The sequence below is a fragment of the Parasteatoda tepidariorum genome, chromosome 9 (assembly GCF_043381705.1).
Source record: "Parasteatoda tepidariorum isolate YZ-2023 chromosome 9, CAS_Ptep_4.0, whole genome shotgun sequence".
Taxonomy (NCBI): domain Eukaryota; kingdom Metazoa; phylum Arthropoda; class Arachnida; order Araneae; family Theridiidae; genus Parasteatoda; species Parasteatoda tepidariorum.
The window spans coordinates 73,948,353-73,968,714 of NC_092212.1; the positions used below are offsets into that span (position 1 = coordinate 73,948,353).

General features: G+C 30.5%; 1 protein-coding gene across 1 annotated transcript in view; it reads left to right on the forward strand.

The window, feature by feature from the left end:
- The first annotated feature begins 1,821 nt into the window (after positions 1-1,821).
- Positions 1,822-20,362, forward strand: part of LOC107439895 (cyclin-dependent kinase 4) — a 176,285-nt gene continuing 157,744 nt past the window's right edge. The window contains exon 1 of the mRNA XM_071185398.1: positions 1,822-1,886. The gene's annotated coding sequence lies outside the window, so the exon portion shown is untranslated. The remainder of the gene's footprint in view (positions 1,887-20,362) is intronic.

A 20,362-nucleotide genomic window follows, 5' to 3' on the forward strand; every position in this document is an offset into this window, starting at 1 on the left:
TAATTATAAATCATTAACAAACGTGAATATTGCCCTAAAATTAAAACTTATATTTTTATTAGTCACTAAGGCTACAGAAAAACTTAAAATTCTTTTAGAAGCGATTGTTTAAAGAGATTTTTTTAAGATATATCGTCAGTTTGGGAAAACATTTAAAAGATTGTCGATGATATTTGTACATATCAATTACTAATTTTCATAATCTACTGTATTCAACAGTAAAACAAAGAAAAATCATTATTAATAGTTAATTTATCACTTTCAATAAAACTATGCATAAAATAGCTGTTATGAATTAACACATACTATTCTTTTCAAATATAGTAATATATAAAAATGATTAAGGTGTTTACAAAGTCAAGTAAATTAAATTATATCTTTTTCAATAAAACTCTAGCTGTTATGATATAAAATAGCTGTTATGAATTAACACAAATACTATTCTATTCAAATCTGTTAATATTCACAAATGATTTAAGTGTTTGCAAAGTCAAGTAAATTTAATGATATATTTTTCAATAAAACTATACATAAAATAACTGTTATGAAACAACACTTACTATTCTATTCAAGATAAGGGGAAATAATACATTTCTGTATCAATAATTTTAAGCGAAAATTATGGGTATCAGTGCATGTTGCCTTAAAAAAAGCTGAACTGTACGGCACCTCTTTAATCTAAGATTCTACGAGTATAATGCCACTAAATATTGTGTTTATCATTTTCTTTTTTAAATCATGTATAATGCTAAAACTATGATTTACAAATCAATTAAATAACGCATACAAGTGTGTTATAATCAAAAGTTGAACATGAAGAAAATCCTGATCTGTGATAGATTTCAGTAATAAATAAATTTGTATTGACATGATCGGTATTTATTACATAGACATAGGCTTTATTAGAAATAATTAAATTATTTTAATAAACTTAATTTAAGCTCTTATTTTTGAAAATAGTTTTTTATTTAAAAAATGCGACTTTGGAAACGCAACTTGTATGAATATAATTGCTAGTAATTATTTTCATAATCAAAGATTTATTTTAAGTTTTAATTAATGTACACAAGTGTTACAATATTACATTCGTATTTCTATATGCACTAAATTCAAAGGATCANATATATATTTATTTGAAATAGGTGAATTTACATATATTTAGTTTTTGAACCTGTAATTTATACCATAACCACGAATAATTTGTTTATAAAGACAATTTAAAGAAATTTTAGTAAAATAATTATGAAACTGATTTATGATCTATTTCTCTTAGATTTAACTGTATGTAAGTAAAATTTTTTAAATTTTGTTTGGAAGTGAGTCGTGTTTGGTAGATTTTACTAATAACGCATAAAAACACCGGTGTTTCCGGCTTTGTTTTGTAACCATGTATTATTGAAATGCTAAATATAATATTGTTCGTTTATTTTAATCTAAATTAATAAAAAATAAGAAAAAAAATATGAAAAATATGTTTAATGAAAATTCTGAGTCTAAAGGCTAGACATGTACTGTAATAAATGCAAATAAATTAAATTTATCATTTTTAATGTAATAACTAGAATTAACTAAAATTAATAAATTTATATTTAAAAAAAAAAGATTATCGAATTTATGAGTTCACTTTATTTTAAGCTACTTGTTTATTAATAAAATCGAATTTTCTGCCTTTTTTTAAGGCTAGGGTCTCAGAATAATATAACCTGTCTGTAAACAGCATTAGCAATATCTGCTTGTACTGAATACTCCTAACTAATTTTTTTCTCCAATAAGCAACCAGACTAGACTGACGTGAAGGATCACGTGGTATACATATGCTTTATCGGCAGCCATTTAATCTTTTAAGTCTTGATTGAAACCGGGTCGGAAAAGAAAAAAAAAATTATGTAAGTTAAAATGTGCTGTTTTTCATTTTTCTTGAAGAGTTAAGTGTTTAAATGATATGAAATTTTTCCTAGAAGCTTCCGATGCTTCGACATATCAAATATATCGAGTTCATCGTACGTAATCGATTATATTATATTCTACCTTTACAAATTTATTTAATCTCTGTCTCTAAGCTCTGAATCCTCCAATAAACATTTGCGTGTTCATTCATAAAATTACTTTATTACTAAAATATTTAGACTGATCGTAAAATTGCGCAAGAATTCTATTCATTTGATTTTATGTCTTTTTTTTATTTAAATTTGAAATCGTTTGGATTGTACATAATCTAGTGTACAAAAAAATATTATTAATAATAAAATGAATGAATTTAATAACTGCATTTGACATCCTCAATATTTCGTGTTCAATGTACCGATATGATTAAAATTCTTTGTAAATCATATCGTATCATATCAATCGTATCTAATCAATTATCGTATCAATCATATCAATTTATAAAATTATTCTTTTATAAAATTGAATTTAATTTTTTTTATGCTACTTATATAAATTTAATGTATTGTCTCATGGATAAAAGTAATTATATATTTCATTACTTTACTATTTGTCTTTTAATAAAATGAATGAATTTAATAACTGCATTTGACATTGTCAATATTTCGTGTTCCATGTATCGATATGATTTATAAAATTCTTTATAAATCATATCGTATCATATCAATCGTATCTAATCAATTATCATATCAATCGTATCGTATCAATCATATCAATTTATAAAATTATTCTTTTATAAAATTGAATTTAATTTTTTTATGCTACTTTTTTAAATTTAATGTATTGTCTCATGGATTAAAGTAATTATATATTTCATTACTTTACTATTTGTCTTTTAATAAAATGAATGAATTTAATAACTGCATTTGACATCGTCAATATTTCGTGTTCAATGTATCGATATGATTTATAAAATTCTTTATAAATCATATCGTATCATATCAATCGTAGCTGATCATTTATCATATCAATCGTATCGTATCAATCATATCAATTTATAAAATTGTCCTTTTATAAAATTGAATTTAATTCTTTTTATGCTACTTTTTTAAATTTAATGTATTGTCTCATGGATAAAAGTAATTATATATTTCATTACTTTACTAATGCGATCTGGAGTGAAATTTTTACATGATTTAATAAGCAATTAAAATAATTAAGCAACGTGATCCCTAATTTGAGGGGAAATTAATTATTAAGTAAAATAATTTGAAATGCTAAATTTTAAGTTTATGATGTCGTGACTTAATATTGAGAAAATTTTAAATTAAGCTAAACAGGTTTGTAAAATTTCCGGAAGTATTCAACAATAGTTTAAATAAATAAAATTGCTTAATTGCCTGTTTCAAGTAAAGAGCAATGAGATTATTAAATAATTTAATTTGCTAAGTTTTTCGTTTTTATTACCGAACGTTTATTAAAACTTTAAATTGAGCTTTACAGATTTTTTTTAAAGACCCGAAATAATTCAACAATCATTAAAATTAATTAAATTTCTAGTTTAAAGTAAAAAGCAGAGTGATTAATTAATAATTTAATATGCTACATTTTTCCTTTTTATTACTGTATGTTCAATATAACTTTTAAATTAAGCGTTACAGATTTTTTTTTTAAAGACCTCAAAGTGATTCAGCAATCATTGAAATAAACTTAATTCCGTAATTTCTAGTTTAAAGTTAAAAATAATGTGATTATTAAATAATTGATTGTGAAAAATCTTTTCATAACATTGCCGAATGTTTAATAAACTATAAATTAGGCGTGACCGAGTTTTTAAAGACCCACAATGATTCAACAATCATCGAAATTAAATTAAAGTAAAAAGTAAGGTGATTTTTAGAAAACTTATTGTGCTACAGTTTCCGATAACATTGCCGAAGGTTTATTGAAACTTTAAACTAAGCGTTACAGATTATTTAAAGTGATTCAGTAATCATTGAAATCAATTAAATTGCTAGTTCAAATGATTTAAAATGCTACACATTTCTCTTAGCACATTACCGTTACTACATGTTAGATGAAACTTTAAATTTGATACAACGGAGTTTTAAACGCAGGAAAACGATTCAATGAGCATTAAAATCAATTGAATTGCTTAATGGCTTGTTTAGGGAGGAAATAATTACTTCATTTTTTACTGTACAGTGCGCCTAAGAAATTTAACGGACTACCCTGAATAATTTTTGATTGGTTCATGTTCCAGGATTTAATCTCCATTCTTCAAGAGTGTGACCTTAAATACGGTAATAAATGAGTGCAGACGATGTTTTAAATTACGAAATCAAACACAAAAACATACTTTATCTGAATAAACATGCCTTTTTTTTCGACGAATTCGGATATCTGACCACCAAAACAATCTGGGAAGCAATATGGGAAGTCTGGCTCCCATAGTTTGTTCAGGAGAGCGGTCCCATTTGTTTCGACCCATTTATGTTAATTTTACTTTTTGCATAGAATTATAAAATTCGTTTATCCAAAGTTAATTCCATGCCAAAAAATAAATTTAAATAAATATTTATTATTTTTTATTGTTTTATTTAATAATAGTCGAAAAGGTTTTAGTCGAAAAAGTCGAGTTCTTCATTTATTCCTACAAGAATTTTTCTGTAAAATTTCTCCTTTTGTATTGATAACCGCATTCTTTAAAGACTTATAAGGTATTCAATTTTTTTACATCATTTTAAAGTATTTAAATTTCTGTCAAGATTGTAAGGTATTCAATTTTTTTTACATCATTTTAAAGTATTTAAATTTCTGTAAAGATTGTAAGGTATTAAATTTTTTTTACATCGTTTTAAAATATTTAAATTTCTGTAAAGATTGTAAGGTATTCAATTTTTTGACATCATTTTAAAGTATTTAAATTTCTGTAAAGATTGTAAGGTATTCAATTTTTTTTACATCATTTTAAAATATTTAAATTTCTGTAAAGATTGTAAGGTATTAAATTTTTTTACATCATTTTAAAGTATTTAAATTTCTGTAAAGATTGTAAGGTATTCAATTTTTTTACATCATTTTAAAGTATGTAAATTTGCATGTAAAATTACAAAATTTAAGCGAAATAGGATGAATAGTTCCCGAGAAATCAAATTTTAAGAAAGTATATTTAAAATTTTATTGCAAAAACTGAACACAAAAGTATTCTTTTGATAAACGGAGTTATTGACGTCTTGAAATATTCATGGTTTTCAAATTACATCTCTTCAAATATTTGGTTTGAGTCGTGGTGGCTCAGGGGATAGAGCGTTCTCCTTCCAATGAGGTGAACCGAGCGATCCCAGAAATGGCTTACCGATATGACTCCGCATCCGACTTGCACCGACCACAGTGCTGACGTGAAATATCCTCAGTGGTCCTCTTCCCGTCAGGCTAACCGTGGGAGGTTCTCCTGGTCTTCCTCTCCATGTAAAGCAAATACGGCTTAGTTCCATCAAAAAGTCCTCTACAAAGGCAAATTTCTCCAAATACTTGAACCAGGAGTTGCCTTATCTTTTTGATTGGGTTCAAAATTACAAGGCTACGATGTTGAACATTAGTAGTCGTAAACCTAAAAAAATGGGTCGGCTGCTCAACGACGGTTATAAAATAAAATATATGGGTTTGCGTGTGTTCTAAAAAATATCACTTTATTTTCATATATTTACAGAAACAAAACCCTTGGTCTTGGTTTTTAGTTTTGATTTTTCGGTCTCTATACAATAGTTTGTAAAGGATTTGCTTTTTTGGTAAAATAATTTGTGTAAAGCCTGTTAAAGGACTTGAATTATTGGTAAAACGGATTCTTTCTTTAAGAATTGTGTGACTTTTCCGTACATGTTAAGAATCAAATTTTAAATGCGTGAAAATGCTTTAAAAAAGTGTTTGCAAAAAGTATTCTTATTGAACAGTTTTTATTATAAATTAGTGTTCCATTCTTTTAGCCGACCATGATATCTTATACTTAGAAATCCGCTTGTTTTTGAAATGCCATTAACATTTTCTTCCACTACGTTCTTCATTTATTCATTGGAGAATGTCTGTAAAATATCTTTTTGCATTGAAAATCGTCTTGAAGACTTGCCAGTATAAATTGATATTCACTACTTATATCCGAGTATGACAATTTTTAATTCAAGAATCAGCATGTTTTTAAAGTGTTTAAAGTTCATTTGCTCTTCAAAAAACTACCCGTAAAATATTTTTTAATGTTGAAAATATCTTTATTTGAAGTTTTGCCTGCATATTTTAATATTTCACACTATTATCTGACAATAACATTTTCTTATACTTAAAAATCCACGTGTTTTTAAAATTTCACTAACCTGTTCTTTAAACAAGTTCTTCATTATTTCTTAAGAGAATCTATTTGAAAAATTTCTTTTTATATTAAGTCTCTTTAGACTTGCCATTATGAATTAATGTTCCATTATTTTAGCCGACCATGGCAGTTTCTAATACTTAGAAATCTGCGTGTTTTTGAAACTGTCCCTAACATGTTCTTCCACTAAGTCCTTAATTTATTTTTAGAAGATTATGTCTGTAAAATATCTTTCCATATTGAAAACCGTCCTATTTGAAAGCTTACCATTTATATATATTCCATGTTCCATATTTATAACCGCATATGACAATTTTTTTTATTTAAGTAACTGCGCATTTTTAAAGTGTCACTAACATATTCTTTTAACGAGTTTTTCAATTGTCCTAAGAGAAATCAGTCAGTAAAATATCTTTTTTTGTATTGAAAATCACTTTATTTGAAGACTGCTTTGTTACTTTATTTAATCTCTATTACTTTATTTCTACTTTATTACTTTATTTAATCAATTCACAGGGGTCTGTCCAGACATTTTCTGAAAGGTCCGTTTTTGTAAAATTGTGAAAAAATTACTCTTAATTTGTGAATATAAAATAAACGTTAAGTCATATTCTTTCAACCAGAGTCCTGCTTTTATGAATTTGTGCAAATAGGGTCCGGTTACTGCAAAAAAAAATTTCAAGGAGTTTATAAATTGTAAAGAGATACAAGATCATGTTCAGCACTGTAAAATCATAATGAAAAAATTAAATTTTCAAAGCTAAACAGCAATTGCTGCTTCTAAATTGAGAGATGCAACATACAAATATTTGGTATTTAGCTTATACTGCTGAACGCAGAATATTCATTTCGGACGAATAATGGAAGAAGCGTCTGTGGAAGACAAAACTTAATTCGTTTACATCCATCTTTCTTGCTTTCTGCCCTGGGAAGGGTTTATTCGATTAACAAAACAATAATCAAGATAAACAAATTTGTGAAGGGTCCGATTAAAAGATAAATTANTGAGATTTTTTAGGTCATCAAGTCCGTTTTTATGAAAAGATATTTTGTGAAGGGTCCGTTAACGGACCCAAATTTCTGCTAAACAGACCCCTGCTTCATTTGAGCTATTTAATATTCCATACTCATGTCGATTCTTATGCTTAGAAATCCGCGCGTTTTTAAAATGTCTTTCCACTAAGTTGTTCATTTATTCTCAAGAGAATTTGTCTGTAAAATTTCTTTTTATATTGAAAATAGCTCTGTTTGAAGGCTTTGCATGTATGAATGAATGTTCCATTATTTTAGCCAGTCATGAGAGTTTCTAATACTTAGAAATCCACGTGTTTTTAAAATGTCTTTCCACTAAGTTGTTCATTTATTCTCAAGAGAATTTGTCTGTAAAATTTCTTTTTATATTGAAAACCGCTCTGTTTGAAGGCTTTGCATGTATGAATAAATGTTCCATTATTTTAGCCAGTCATGAGAGTTTCTAATACTTAGAAATCCGCGTGTTTTTAAAATGTCACTAACATGTTCTTCTACCAAATTCTAACGCGCCTTCTTAGAATAGAGTTGACACTGATATCTTAATAAATAAGAAAGACAAAAACAGTCATGTCTTGAGAGTTAAACACCGCTTTCAAGTTCGTCAACTAGCGTGTCCATTCCAGACCATTTGTAAGGAATTGTTTTGCACTGTCTGCGCTCATTACTGTAGCGTACACTGTTCTGAGGTGTCATCTTTCACGCAGTTGTGACTGGCCTTTACATCACACAGAAATACCCCTTTACCATCGAACCGTAAATACCGTGCTACCCCACCTTCTGTTTAACGCACTCTACGCTCCTACACCCCCTCCTTGTTTATATACCATCAGAATACCTCAAAATTCCTGTATTTGAAAAAAGAAAGTATAAAAATAAAAAAAAACATGAATCCAATGTCACGGTCCGATGATAGAAAGGTCTTTAAAAACATAACCCCAATTTTGCGATGCGGTCTACCTGAACTTGGCAAGAACCTTTTTTTTATCGTTAGTTTTACTTCTGTTATTATTATTTTTTATTTTTATTAAATGGTTTTGCTTCTGGAATCTTAAGAGTTTGGTTTGGTGGAAATATAAATCGTTATGTTTCCTTTGTAGTTCTGTGATTGTTTCCATTGAAGAAAGTGCGAGCAAACAAATTCGTATTTACCATGTAGTTTCATAGTTTCGTTCGACATCTTTACAGAGACCTAAATGATTGCTGTTCCAAAATTCTCCTGTTCATCTGAACTGTTGTTTGCTTATAGATAGATGCTGTTTAGGATAATTGCTTCGAGCTTGCTTTAATAAATCCTAGCTGTGCTATAAATGGTTTTCCTCTCGAGCCATGCTCCAGAGTGCCAGAGTTACTCTAGGATATTAATCAAACTGATCCAATTTATTTTGTCATTGTGATCTGTTCTACTGTTCTGTGTGATCCGTCCTACTGCTCTCTGTGGTCTGTTCTTTTTCATTAAATAGTTTGCTTCTGAAATTTTAAGAGTTTAGTTTGGCGGAAATATAAATCATTATCTTTCTGTTGTAGTTCTATGATTGTTTCCATTAAAAAAGAGCGAGCAAACAAATTCATATTTACCATACAGTTTTAGAGTTTCGTCCGACATTTTTACAGTGTAAATGATTGCTGTTCCAAAATTATCTTGTTCATCTGAACTGTTTGCTTATATTGCTTCGAAGAAGGACCATTAATAAATCTTGGCTATGCTATAAATGCTTTGATTCATCTTTAGCCTTGCTCCAGTTCCTCTTGAATATTCATTAAACTGGCCCAATATTTTTTATCTTTGTGATCTGTTCCATTATTCTTTGTGATCTCTTCCACTGTTCTTTCCGATCTCTTCCACTGTTCTTTTCGATCTCTTCCACTGTTCTTTCTGATCTGTTCCACTGTTCTTTCTGATCTGTTCCACTGTTCTTTCTGATAAGTTCCACTGTTCTTTCTGATCTGTTCCACTGTTCTTTCTGATCTGTTCCACTGTTCCTTCTGATCTGTTCCACTGTTCTCTCTGATCCGTGCTACTGCTCTCTGCGGTCTTTTCTTTTTTATTAAATAGTTTGCTTCTGAAATTTTAAGGGTTTGGTTTGGTGGAAATATAAATCGTTATGTTTCTTTTGTATTTCTGTGGTTGTTTCCATAGAAAAAGCGCGAGCAAACAAATTCATATTTACCATGTAGTTTTATAGTTTCGTTCGACATTTTTACAGTGTAAATGATTGCTGTTCCAAAATTCTCTTGTTCATCTCAACTGTTGTTTGCTTACCGATAGATGCTTTCTTTTTGGTAATTGCTTCGAAGAATAAGCTTTAATAAATCTTAGCTATGTCATAAATGCTTTAATTCATCTTAGCCTTGCTCCAGAGTGCCAGAGTTACTCTAGGATATTAATCAAACTGACCCAATTTATTTCATCTTTGTGATCTGTTCTACTGTTCTGTGTGATCTGTTCTACTGCTCTGTGTGATCTGTTCTACTGCTCTGTGTGATCTGTTCTACTGTTCTGTGTGATCTGTTCTACTGTTCTGTGTGATCTGTTCTGTGTGATCTGTTCTACTGCTCTGTGTGATCTGTTCTACTGCTCTGTGTGATCTGTTCTACTTTTCTGTGTGATCCGCTCTACTGCTCTCTATGGTCTGTTCCTTTTTATTAAAAAGTTGCTTCTAAAATTTTAAGAGTTTGGTTTGGGGGAAATATAGGTCGTTATGTTTTTTATAGTCCGGCTAATTGTTAAAAATGAAAAAGCACGTGAAGAGTAGCTTGATTTGAAAAACCATTATTGCCAAATATTATATAGTTTTCTACAAAATTTGGAAAGCTTTTCAGCGATGGCTGAGCTAAAATTCTTCAATTCAACTGAACTGATTTCAACCTTGCTTCAAGGTTGTCCCAGTTCATTTTAGCTCTGCTTTAAACTGCTTAACTCATCCTATTTTCCGAAGTGCTCCAGTTCCTCTAAGGTATTCATGAAAGTTCTCCAATTCTTTATATCTCTGTGATCCTTTCTACTGTTCTGTACAACCAATTTTTTTTAAACAAAAAGTTTGCTTTTTGAATCTTTAGAGATTTTTCCTTTTGTGGGAAATATTAATCGGTATGTTTAAGGTAGTTTGAAATATTGTTTCGAGTGAAAAAACCTCGAGGAACTTTTAATTTAAATGATCATAATTCCTGAGTTATTTAGTCTTCTGCAAAACTAAGCAAATTTTTCAGTAATGTGACTGTAAGGGTAAGAGATTGCCGTTCCAAAATTCCTCATTTCACCTCTTATTCCAGACTGTTCTCTTTTACAGAATCACTTAAAACTTTCCCCAGTTGTGCTCCAAACTTCTTTGACTCATGATGTACACCAAACTGCTCCAGTTCATCTTAGCTGTGCACTAAAATGTTCAAACTCATTTTATCTACCCTCATCCAAAATCACTTATTCACAAAAGGAAAGAAAGTAAATATTTAGCATGCAATAGGTTTTCTATTGAAAATGGTGGGTATTTTGACAAGGTTTCTAGTAAAAAAAACGGGTGGAGCATTTGATTCGAGCGTACCATCAAGTACTTTCATAAGTTTGTACAACATTAATTCGTCTTAACTGATGCCTGTTAATAAATGGACATCTTTTAGCATAGCTGATTCAATTTAGCTATCCTAATTAAATCATTTATTTCATTCTAGTCAGCTATGCTCTAAACTCCAATAGTCTATTCTTTAAATTGCTTTCAAACTAATCTAGTTCTTCTTACCCATTTATCTAACTGCTCCAGTTCTTCTAAGCCATTGATCTAACTGATCCAGTTTTTATCCATTGATCAAACCGCTCCTGTTCTTTTTATCCATTGATCAAACCGCTCCTGTTCTTTTTATCCATTGATCAAACTGCCCCAATTCTTCTTAGCCATTTATCAAACTGCCCCAATTCTTCTTAGCCATTTATCAAACTGCTCCAGCTCTTATTAGCCACTGATAAAACTGCTCCGGTTCTTTTTAGCCAGTGATCTAACTGATCCAGTTCTTATCCATTGATCAACCGCTCCTGTTCTTTTTATCCATTGATCAAACTGCCCCAATTCTTCTTAGCCATTTATCAAACTGCTCCAGTTCTTATTAACAATTGATCACACTACCCCGTTTCTTCCTAGCTATTTCTTTTATTTAATTTTATTAATGCAATATTTGTTATCCATCTTTAAAATCACGGTAACACTTTAAATCACAGTGAAAAATAGATTGGATATTTTGGAGGTTTCAGAGGTTTCCAAATCCCAGGTTCCCAGTCGTTACGGCGATTGAGACATCTTAGCTGGCTCACAACATTTTTGTGACAGTTAGCACGAAAACGAAAAGCTGTCATCTTTCCTTTCCAATTTATCACTTACTGGCTCCTTGAAATTAGTTCTAGCATCTAAATCTTTGATATTTTTATGAGCCAGATGTTTTAAGAAGCCATATTTTTCTAGACTCTTGCTTCATATATATANATATATATATATATATATATATATATAACCTTGAGACAAAACCATAGTTTTAAACTATACGTACCATGTTGCCATGAGGAACTATCGGGGCTTTAGAACAAAGAAATAAATTAAATATTTTAAAAGTTATTAAACTTTTTTAAAAAAAACTGCCCATTCTGCGATATTTTCTCACCTTGGTAAAAATTTGAAAATAAATGCATAATTTTCAATTTTTGCATATTTTTTATGAGCCTACACAGTGCAGCGTTGAAGAAACTTTTCAATTTTAAAAAACAGATCTCAAACTATATTCAATTTCACAAAACTGTGGCTTTTTTCAGATTGACATTTTGCACCATTTTCAGAATTAGCATTGAGGGCGCTGGCTAAAGATAGTCTAAACTTGACCTAACAGTCCAATTTGTACTATACCTGTAACAAATACAGCTAATACTTTGTGATATGTTTACATCTGTTTTCGTATCATACCTGTTACAAATACAGCTAATACTATGTGATATGTTACAGTTGTATTTATACCATACCTGTTACAAATACCGCCAATACTATGTGATGTATTTCAGCTGTATTCGTACCATACCTATTACAAATATCTTTGCCCAAGGAACACACTTTGGCATTTTTCACCAGTTTTCCTTGTTTGTTGTCTCGTATTATTGAATGCATTATTATGAACAACTGTAACGGATACGTTTAACAGCTGAAATGTATAGAGAAACATGGATCTAGTAGCAGCCGGTTGATTCTCGTCTTGATTCTAGTTTTGATTCCCATTTTTGTTGGGCTAACAATGGGAGATTTTTATAGTTTTTTTTTACTGTAAATGCTGGTTAGTTTCACTCAGTTCTGGATGGATTAAAAAATTTCAGACTTCATAGAAGAGAACATTCATGGACGCAAATCAGATACAAGATGGCTGCTCGGAACGTCGATGACAAAATATCATTGTGTTGCTTTTTTAATTTAAGACAGAGAATATTTCCCTGTCAGATTTATATTTGCATGCACATAAAGAAATACATAAAAAAAGGCTCCATGTTTTTACATATTCGTAAGAGTATCTTATTCCGATTGAGTGTAATTACAGGATGAATTGATTGATGAATTGTTGAACTGTCAATTTGGTTAGCCAAAAAGAAAAGAACGAGTTGAAGGGAATGCCTGGGAAATTCGTCTGGCATTCGAACTATTTCGAACCTTTTTTTAGTTCCTTAAGGCGTCATAATTACAATAATGGGTCAAGTTATCTTCATTTAAAGAACGTTAATAAGTTAAAACTGTAAGAGACAAAGTTATTTATGGTCATTAAAAGTTTTTAAAATAAAATTAAATCATATGCTATTATATTAGAGAACTGCATAAGACTTTTTTTTATATGTAATCTCTACTTTTTACGATGTGATAGTGTTTTCATGTGCGAAATAATACGTGAAATCAACCAACACACAATCAGGGATAATAGTTTTATGCATGAGTATTTACATTTTTTTTCTTCTCTCAAATCGGCTTCAATTAAGTAAGTTAGGTTAGATGGTAGGTTATGGACACTAGGTTAGATGTCCATATAGGAGAAATAGTCAGTTTAGATATCTCCAAAATGTGTTAACCCTTTAACGCAGAATTTTTGTTCAACATATTTTTAATACTTTTTTTTCATTATTTTGTATTAATTTAGGTCAAAATAAGAAACAAAAATATCATATTTAGCATTTTAATAATTTATGGTTATGAAATACAGCATTTTTCTGTTTTAAAAAAATCTTTCCAAATCATAATTTTTTCAAACTTGAGCTTATTAGGCAGTTATTTATATCTAAGATAAACAATTATTTATCATTGAAATTTTTTTTAATTTACAAAGTTAATTATTGATAAATTTTAAATATGAATGAAAAAAATTAAAAATACTTTTTTATTACAAATCTAATTCCGATAATCTAACAGATTCTTTGGATTTTATATTTTAGTACAAATATAATTCCGATAATCTATTTTTTAGACATTAGAGATTACAAATTTTTTTTTAATAACTATTGGGCTGTTTTTCATAAATAAAACAAAACCAAAATAATATTTTTGGTTGCAATCAGAGAGTCAAAAAATATACATATGAAAAAGACACTGACGTCCCATCTGCGTCAAAGGGTTAAGAAGAGATTTGTAAGTTTAGGTTCAAACAATTTTTTTTATACTTTTTCGAAATATTTCATTATTTTTTTCTCAAAATATGTTGAGTATACGTATGAGAATTTAAAGTGTACGTGAATGTTTCTTGTATCACTGAGTACTTTTATTTCAATTCGAATAAACTAAGTCATCCATCTTAAATATTTATTCCTATATTATCCTTTATCTATTCCTATATAATCTATATTAGTTCCATGCATCTCGTACACTAAATAATTGTGGATTTGTCCTTTATCTAAAAATATTTTTCAAGAAATAACCCTTACTACTACGTGTTGCTCAAAATTTTACCTATCCGTAATTTATTATTTTCCAAATTACGTCCACATCTTAACAAAAACCAAAACTCTTGTGACAAAAAAGATAACCATTAGCCTGAGATGATTTAACCGATTTTACCCCTAGCCTAAGAAGAAACTTTTATCGTAAACGTTTTTTTGTAATTTTCGCCATAATGCTTCAGTTTACTCCCTGTTGAAATTTACTCCCTGATTAGCTGAAATGATTTTTTTTTCAAAAAAAGAAAAAAAAACATCTAAAAATTTTTTACTTTTTCTCTACCTAATGTAGAAGATACTTTCTCATAGTAATTCTCATACACCCTCTATCTTTTTTATGTGTTTGTTTATTCGCAATTAAAATGTTCAGATTTTGTGACTGGAAATTTTAACTTACTTTAAACCAGGCACTCCTGTTTGTCACTTTTCTAACTTTAAATTTTATGTTTGTATTTTGTTAAATTTTTTTTTAAGTTTCACTTAAGCGCGTGTTTTTTTTCCCTTTTTTTTTCGTTTTGTAATATATAAACTTCTATTACCTAGTGACACGTACACTTTATTTCTTCTGTGTTTGTTTGTATCTTACTTCTATTCTATTAATTTTTTTAAATAAAAATATTAAAATTTAAAATAGCTTAGACTAATTTTTAATTTCTAAAAAAAGAAAGAAAAAAGTAACACTAACGTTTTATCTACATTAATTTCTCCAGTTGAAATCTCTAGCAGGTTAAGACATTTTAAATTTCAAGTAGTCTTACTATAATATAAATTATTATTCTAATTCCGCAGAGATCGAAGTTAATTTCAAAAGTCCGTCAAAAAGTCTTCGATGAAGGCTAGCTAGTCCCAATGCTTTATCCAGGAGTTTCATTGTCTGCTGGGTTGGGTTCAAAATTACAAGGCTATGGAGATGAACTTTGATAGTCATAAACTCAGAATTGGATCGATTGTTCAACACCGTTTATAATATAAAATTAAATTTAAAAAAAATAGAATACGATAAAAACTTCGATGTACTACTTCTTCGAATTCGGTGTTCGAAATTCCGAAAATGAATTAAATGGACACTTAATTTCAATTTAGCATTGAATCGATTTAAATCTAAACAATAATGGAAAATCCTTACACCAGTCTCGCACGCCTTTATACTATTTATGCATTGTTTTGCCTCCGAAAGCGCCAATTTTGGCTACCTTTGGAAACCGCCAAATGACAAATATAAATTGTTTACCATTGAGCCAGACAAGATGTAAATTTGTTGTCTCGCCGCTGCTATGTTACTTCTTATTAGCACCACATTGAGAGTTCAAATACGATTTAAAGGTGATAATTTAACTTTAAGCACTTAAAATCGAATAAACTTATACCAAACTCTCGCGCTTTCACACCATGCAGGAATTATTTTTACTTCCCAAAACACCAATATTGACGTACTTTGAATATTTAAATATCAAAATTCAAGAAATGAAAAAAAGAACATCGACACTAATTTGTTTGCAAGCTAGAATGACCCGGCATAAATTTGTTGTCTTCTATATTTAAGTTTTGCCTCGATTTTAGGACACTCAAACTGGGCTTATTTCTTTTTCCTTGGCGAAAAAAGCTTTCAAGGAAGCCTTTAAAATTTGCTCAATTCAATTTTCCCCAAATTGGACTAATCCATTCTAAAGGAATAAAAAAAAACATTTATTAAAAAAAGAATAAGACCAGTTTGCAGATAAAAATGATACGTATAATTACTTATTGAATAACACAAATGATGTCTTATTCATTTATTCAAAAGGAATAATTAAAACTATATGGATTCTTAATATTTTTCAATTATCGGCACGTTTTCTCTGCTACCCCTCATCACTTACCTTTCCATAACACCGAATTTCTTACAGAATCATTTGAAGCATAGCGGACAATGGGTTTCACCCCCCACACCCCGAAATTCATTAAATGGTAATTTTTGTTGTCATAATGACATCTCTGCATCATCCCGGATATCCGCTGGCGTGTTTGATATCCCCCCCCCCTACCAGAACGTCCCCATGTCCTACTGTTACCTATGGGAAAAATGATTCCCAGCTGGGTCACGAATAATCGAAATTATTTATAGTCCTAACAAGTCTTTTTTTTAATAAAAAAAAATAATAATAAATAAAGCTTTGTCTTCCTGGAATGTCAATAGCCCGATGTTGTGTAGTGTAAATAAGATCTGTCACGTGGTATTTATCCGCTTATAAATTCGCACTAATAGACTTTTCCAGTTCTTTTTTATTTAATGAACAGTGCGTAATATAATAAACGGAGACCACCCTGAATAACTTTTGATACAATGATCCGATCTTCACGTTCTAGAACTCAATCTTAAAGTTTCGAGGGGGTGACATTAAATATGCTAAATAACTAGTGCAGGCGATAATTTAAGTTTTGAAATTATTGTGTGCTGTACAGTGAGGAAAATAAAAAACGGACCACCTTGAATAACTTTTGATCTGATAATCTGATCTTCACGTTTAAGTTCTCAATGGTTTAAGGGTTTGACTTGAAATATGCAAAATAATTAGACGATATTTTAAGTTACGAAATCAAACACAACGTACCATTTCTGAATAAACATGCTTTTTTTCCCGATGGATTCGGATTCCTAACCCCCCAAAATACAAGGGGTAGCCGAAATATGGTCCCTATAGTTGATCAGGAGAGTGGCCCAAAGTTTGGACCCCTTAGTGTTAATTTTTACTTATTGCATATTTCGCCATATCTCGTGGTCCCACAGTAGACTGATCGTAAAGACACAGTTCCCAGTAGAACACCGAAGTTACAAGCATCACTGACTGCGGTCAGTAAGCGGGTGGGTGACCACTTTGATCAGCCTGCTTAGGGACCGAGGGTGTGCGGTATTGGTCCTCTTAAACCTGTTCGACTGAAAAGTGCTCGACTTCGCACGCACGTCGTCGGTCTATCAAAGCAGGGGAGCCATTCCCTCTTCAGAGATTCGAAATTGCGATGTCATGTCTTCGGACACCGTCGCCAATAGCCCATTGTGCAGCTCTAGTGCGACGTAAATAAAGTACCTACCTACCATATCTCGAGAACTTTTCAAGCGAATTTTAAATTTTTGCACTCACTTATAAAATTCGTTTATCCAAAGATAATTCTATGCAAAAAGTACATTTTAGTATATATTTATTATTTTTATTTTATTTAATAATAGTCGAAGAAATTTTGTATTGTAAGGTGCGAAATTGTTTACATCATTTTTAAGTGTAATTTTACATGGCAAAATGCAAAATTTGAGCGAAATCGGTTGAATAGTTCATGAGAAATAGAATTTTTTTAAGAAGTCGCATATTTAATTACCTGATCTCCCAATACTTCATCCAAGAGTTCTCTGGTCTTCTGGATTGGGTTCAAAATTACAAGGCTACGGAGTTGAACAGTGGTAATCGTGAACTCTAAATTCGGTCAGCTGTTCAACGACGGCTATAAAATAAAAATACCATGCTGGGTGCCGTGCTGGCCCAGGCGATAGAGCATTCGCCTCCCATTGAAGTGAGCCGAGTTTGAATCCCAGCCATGGCTAGTCGATACGAATTCCGCACTCAGCTTGCACCGACCGCAGTGCTGACCTGAAATATCCTCAGTGGTAGACGGGTTATGGGTTAGTCCTCTTGCTGTTAGGCTAAGCATGGGAGGTTTTCATGGATTTCCTCTCCACATGACGCAAATACGGGTTAGTTCTATCAAAAAGTCCTGTACGAAGGCAAAATTTCTCCCAATACTTGATCCTGGAGTATCCTTGTCTTCTGGATTGGGAGCAAAGTTACAAGGCTATAGAGTCGAACATTGGTAGTCGTAAACTCAAAATTGGGTCGGCTGTTCAATCACGGTTAGAAGATAAAATACTACACTGGCTTAGGGGATAGAGTGTTCATTTCCCAATGAGGTGACCCAGATTCGAATCCCAGCAAACCGTGGTCGCTACGAATTCTGAATATCATCAAGGTAAAGAGATCATGGATTAGAATCCTCTTGCAGCCAGGCTAGTCGAGGAATGTTTTCGTGGTTTTCCTCTCTATGTAACACAAACCTGGTTTAATCTATCCAAGAAGGCTAATTTGTACCAACGCATGATCCAAGGTGTTCCATTGTCGGTTGCGGAGTTGAACATTCATAGTCGCAAACTCAAAAATATTGTCGGGTGTTCAACATCGGTTTTAAGATAAAATAAAAGCAGCTCCCCGTCTGCTTTGTACTACCTTATCTGAAACCGGTTATAAAATATTGTAGGTATTCAAATTCCGTATTTATATTGTTTGCATATGTGTTGCAAAGATTATAGCATATGTAAAATAAATATATTACATGTTCAGTGCAATCTTTAAAGTGGCATGTCAAACTTGATACCAAGTAATATTTAAATTCTAAAAAAATATTATTCCGTTTTTAAAGTTATGGGTAAAAAAGTAAGGGCACTTAGCAACAATTTAAATTAGAGCAGACCGACAAAGAGCTTTTAGCCTTTCTTTATTACTATTAGATTAAGATAACGATGACTTCAAAACTTACTTTTTTAATCTTTATCGATAAGAAACTATGACAGTACTACGAAAATTGAATGAAAATTTGTTGTTTATCTTATTTTTTTTTAGAAAAAATTTCATTCATTCACCTTTTTTACCTTTTATCCATGATATCAACGTTTACCCAAAGCCTAGTATCAACGATGTCGTCATGACTATTATCTTAAAAATGATACTTGTAACTTAAAGTGACAGATGTCTTAGATTTTAAGTGTTGCATAAGTATTTGTTTACAAAGTGAATACAAACAAACAATATTTTTTAAAATGTTTGTTTGTTTTTATAAATGCATTTTTTTTTGTTCGTGTTTAGCTTTAGAAATCTTTCTTGTTTAATTTAAAAGTTAATGCAGTGGTTTTCATTTTATTTTATAACTGGCAACTATCAATGTTAACCGGATAGTTTACGACTGTCAATTTTTAACTCCTTGATGATCCCAACCCATAAGACAAGTGAACTCCTGGATCACGCAGTAGTACAAACTTGGTTTATTCTAATTTAAATTGTTGTTTAATGCCTCTTATTTTTGACCCATAACTTTAAAAACGGAATTATCTCAGATTCGAAATATTTTGCAATCAGTAATCAGGATTACAGGCAATCATATATTTTGCAATCAGTGGGACAAACTTGGTTAAATCATATATTTCGATTCAATGTAATCAGGATTAAAGGCAATCATATATATATTTTGTAATCAGTGGGACAAACTTGGTTAAATCATATATTTCGATTCAATGTAATCAGGATTAAAGGCAATCATATTTTCCAATCAGGGGGACAAACTTGATTTACTCTAATTTAAATTGTTGCTAAATGCCTGTCACTTTTAAACCATAACTTTTAAAACGAAATTATCTCAGATTTGAAATATTTTGCAATTATTGCAGGATCACAGGCAATCATATGTTTTGCAATCAGTGGGACAAACTTGGTTAAATCATATATTTAGAATCAATGTAATCAGGATTAAAGGCAATCATATATTTTGCAATCGTATATTTTGCAAACAGTGGTATAAACTTGGTTTACTCTAAATTGTAGGTAAATTCCTCTTTCTTTTTACCCATAATTTTGAAAACGGAGTTAACTCAGGTTTGAAATGTTACTTGGAATCAGGTTTGATATGTTACTTTCAAGATTGTAATAAACTTGTAAATAATAATTATATAAATTAACAGTAATTATATGAATTAAATTAGTGGTCCCCAACCCCCCTGACCGCGCGTGCCTAGAAGAGTTGGGCTACGATTACAGTAATCGATTACAACTGTAACTGATTACAGATAATTACAGGGGTGTTATTTACGCCACTGTTCAAAACTATCTAAAATATAAACAACCATCACCCCCCTTGCAGTGGTGTTATTTACGCCACTGTTCGAAACAATCTAAAATATAAACAATCATCACAACCTTGCAGGGTTGTTATTTACGCTACTGTTCAAAACAATCTAAGATATAAACTATTATCATCCCCCCTCCCTCTTCAGCTTGCAGTGGTAAAATTATCAAACATTGACCGGCCTGCAAAGATAAAAAAAAGTTGAAGAGCACTGAAATAAGCAATTC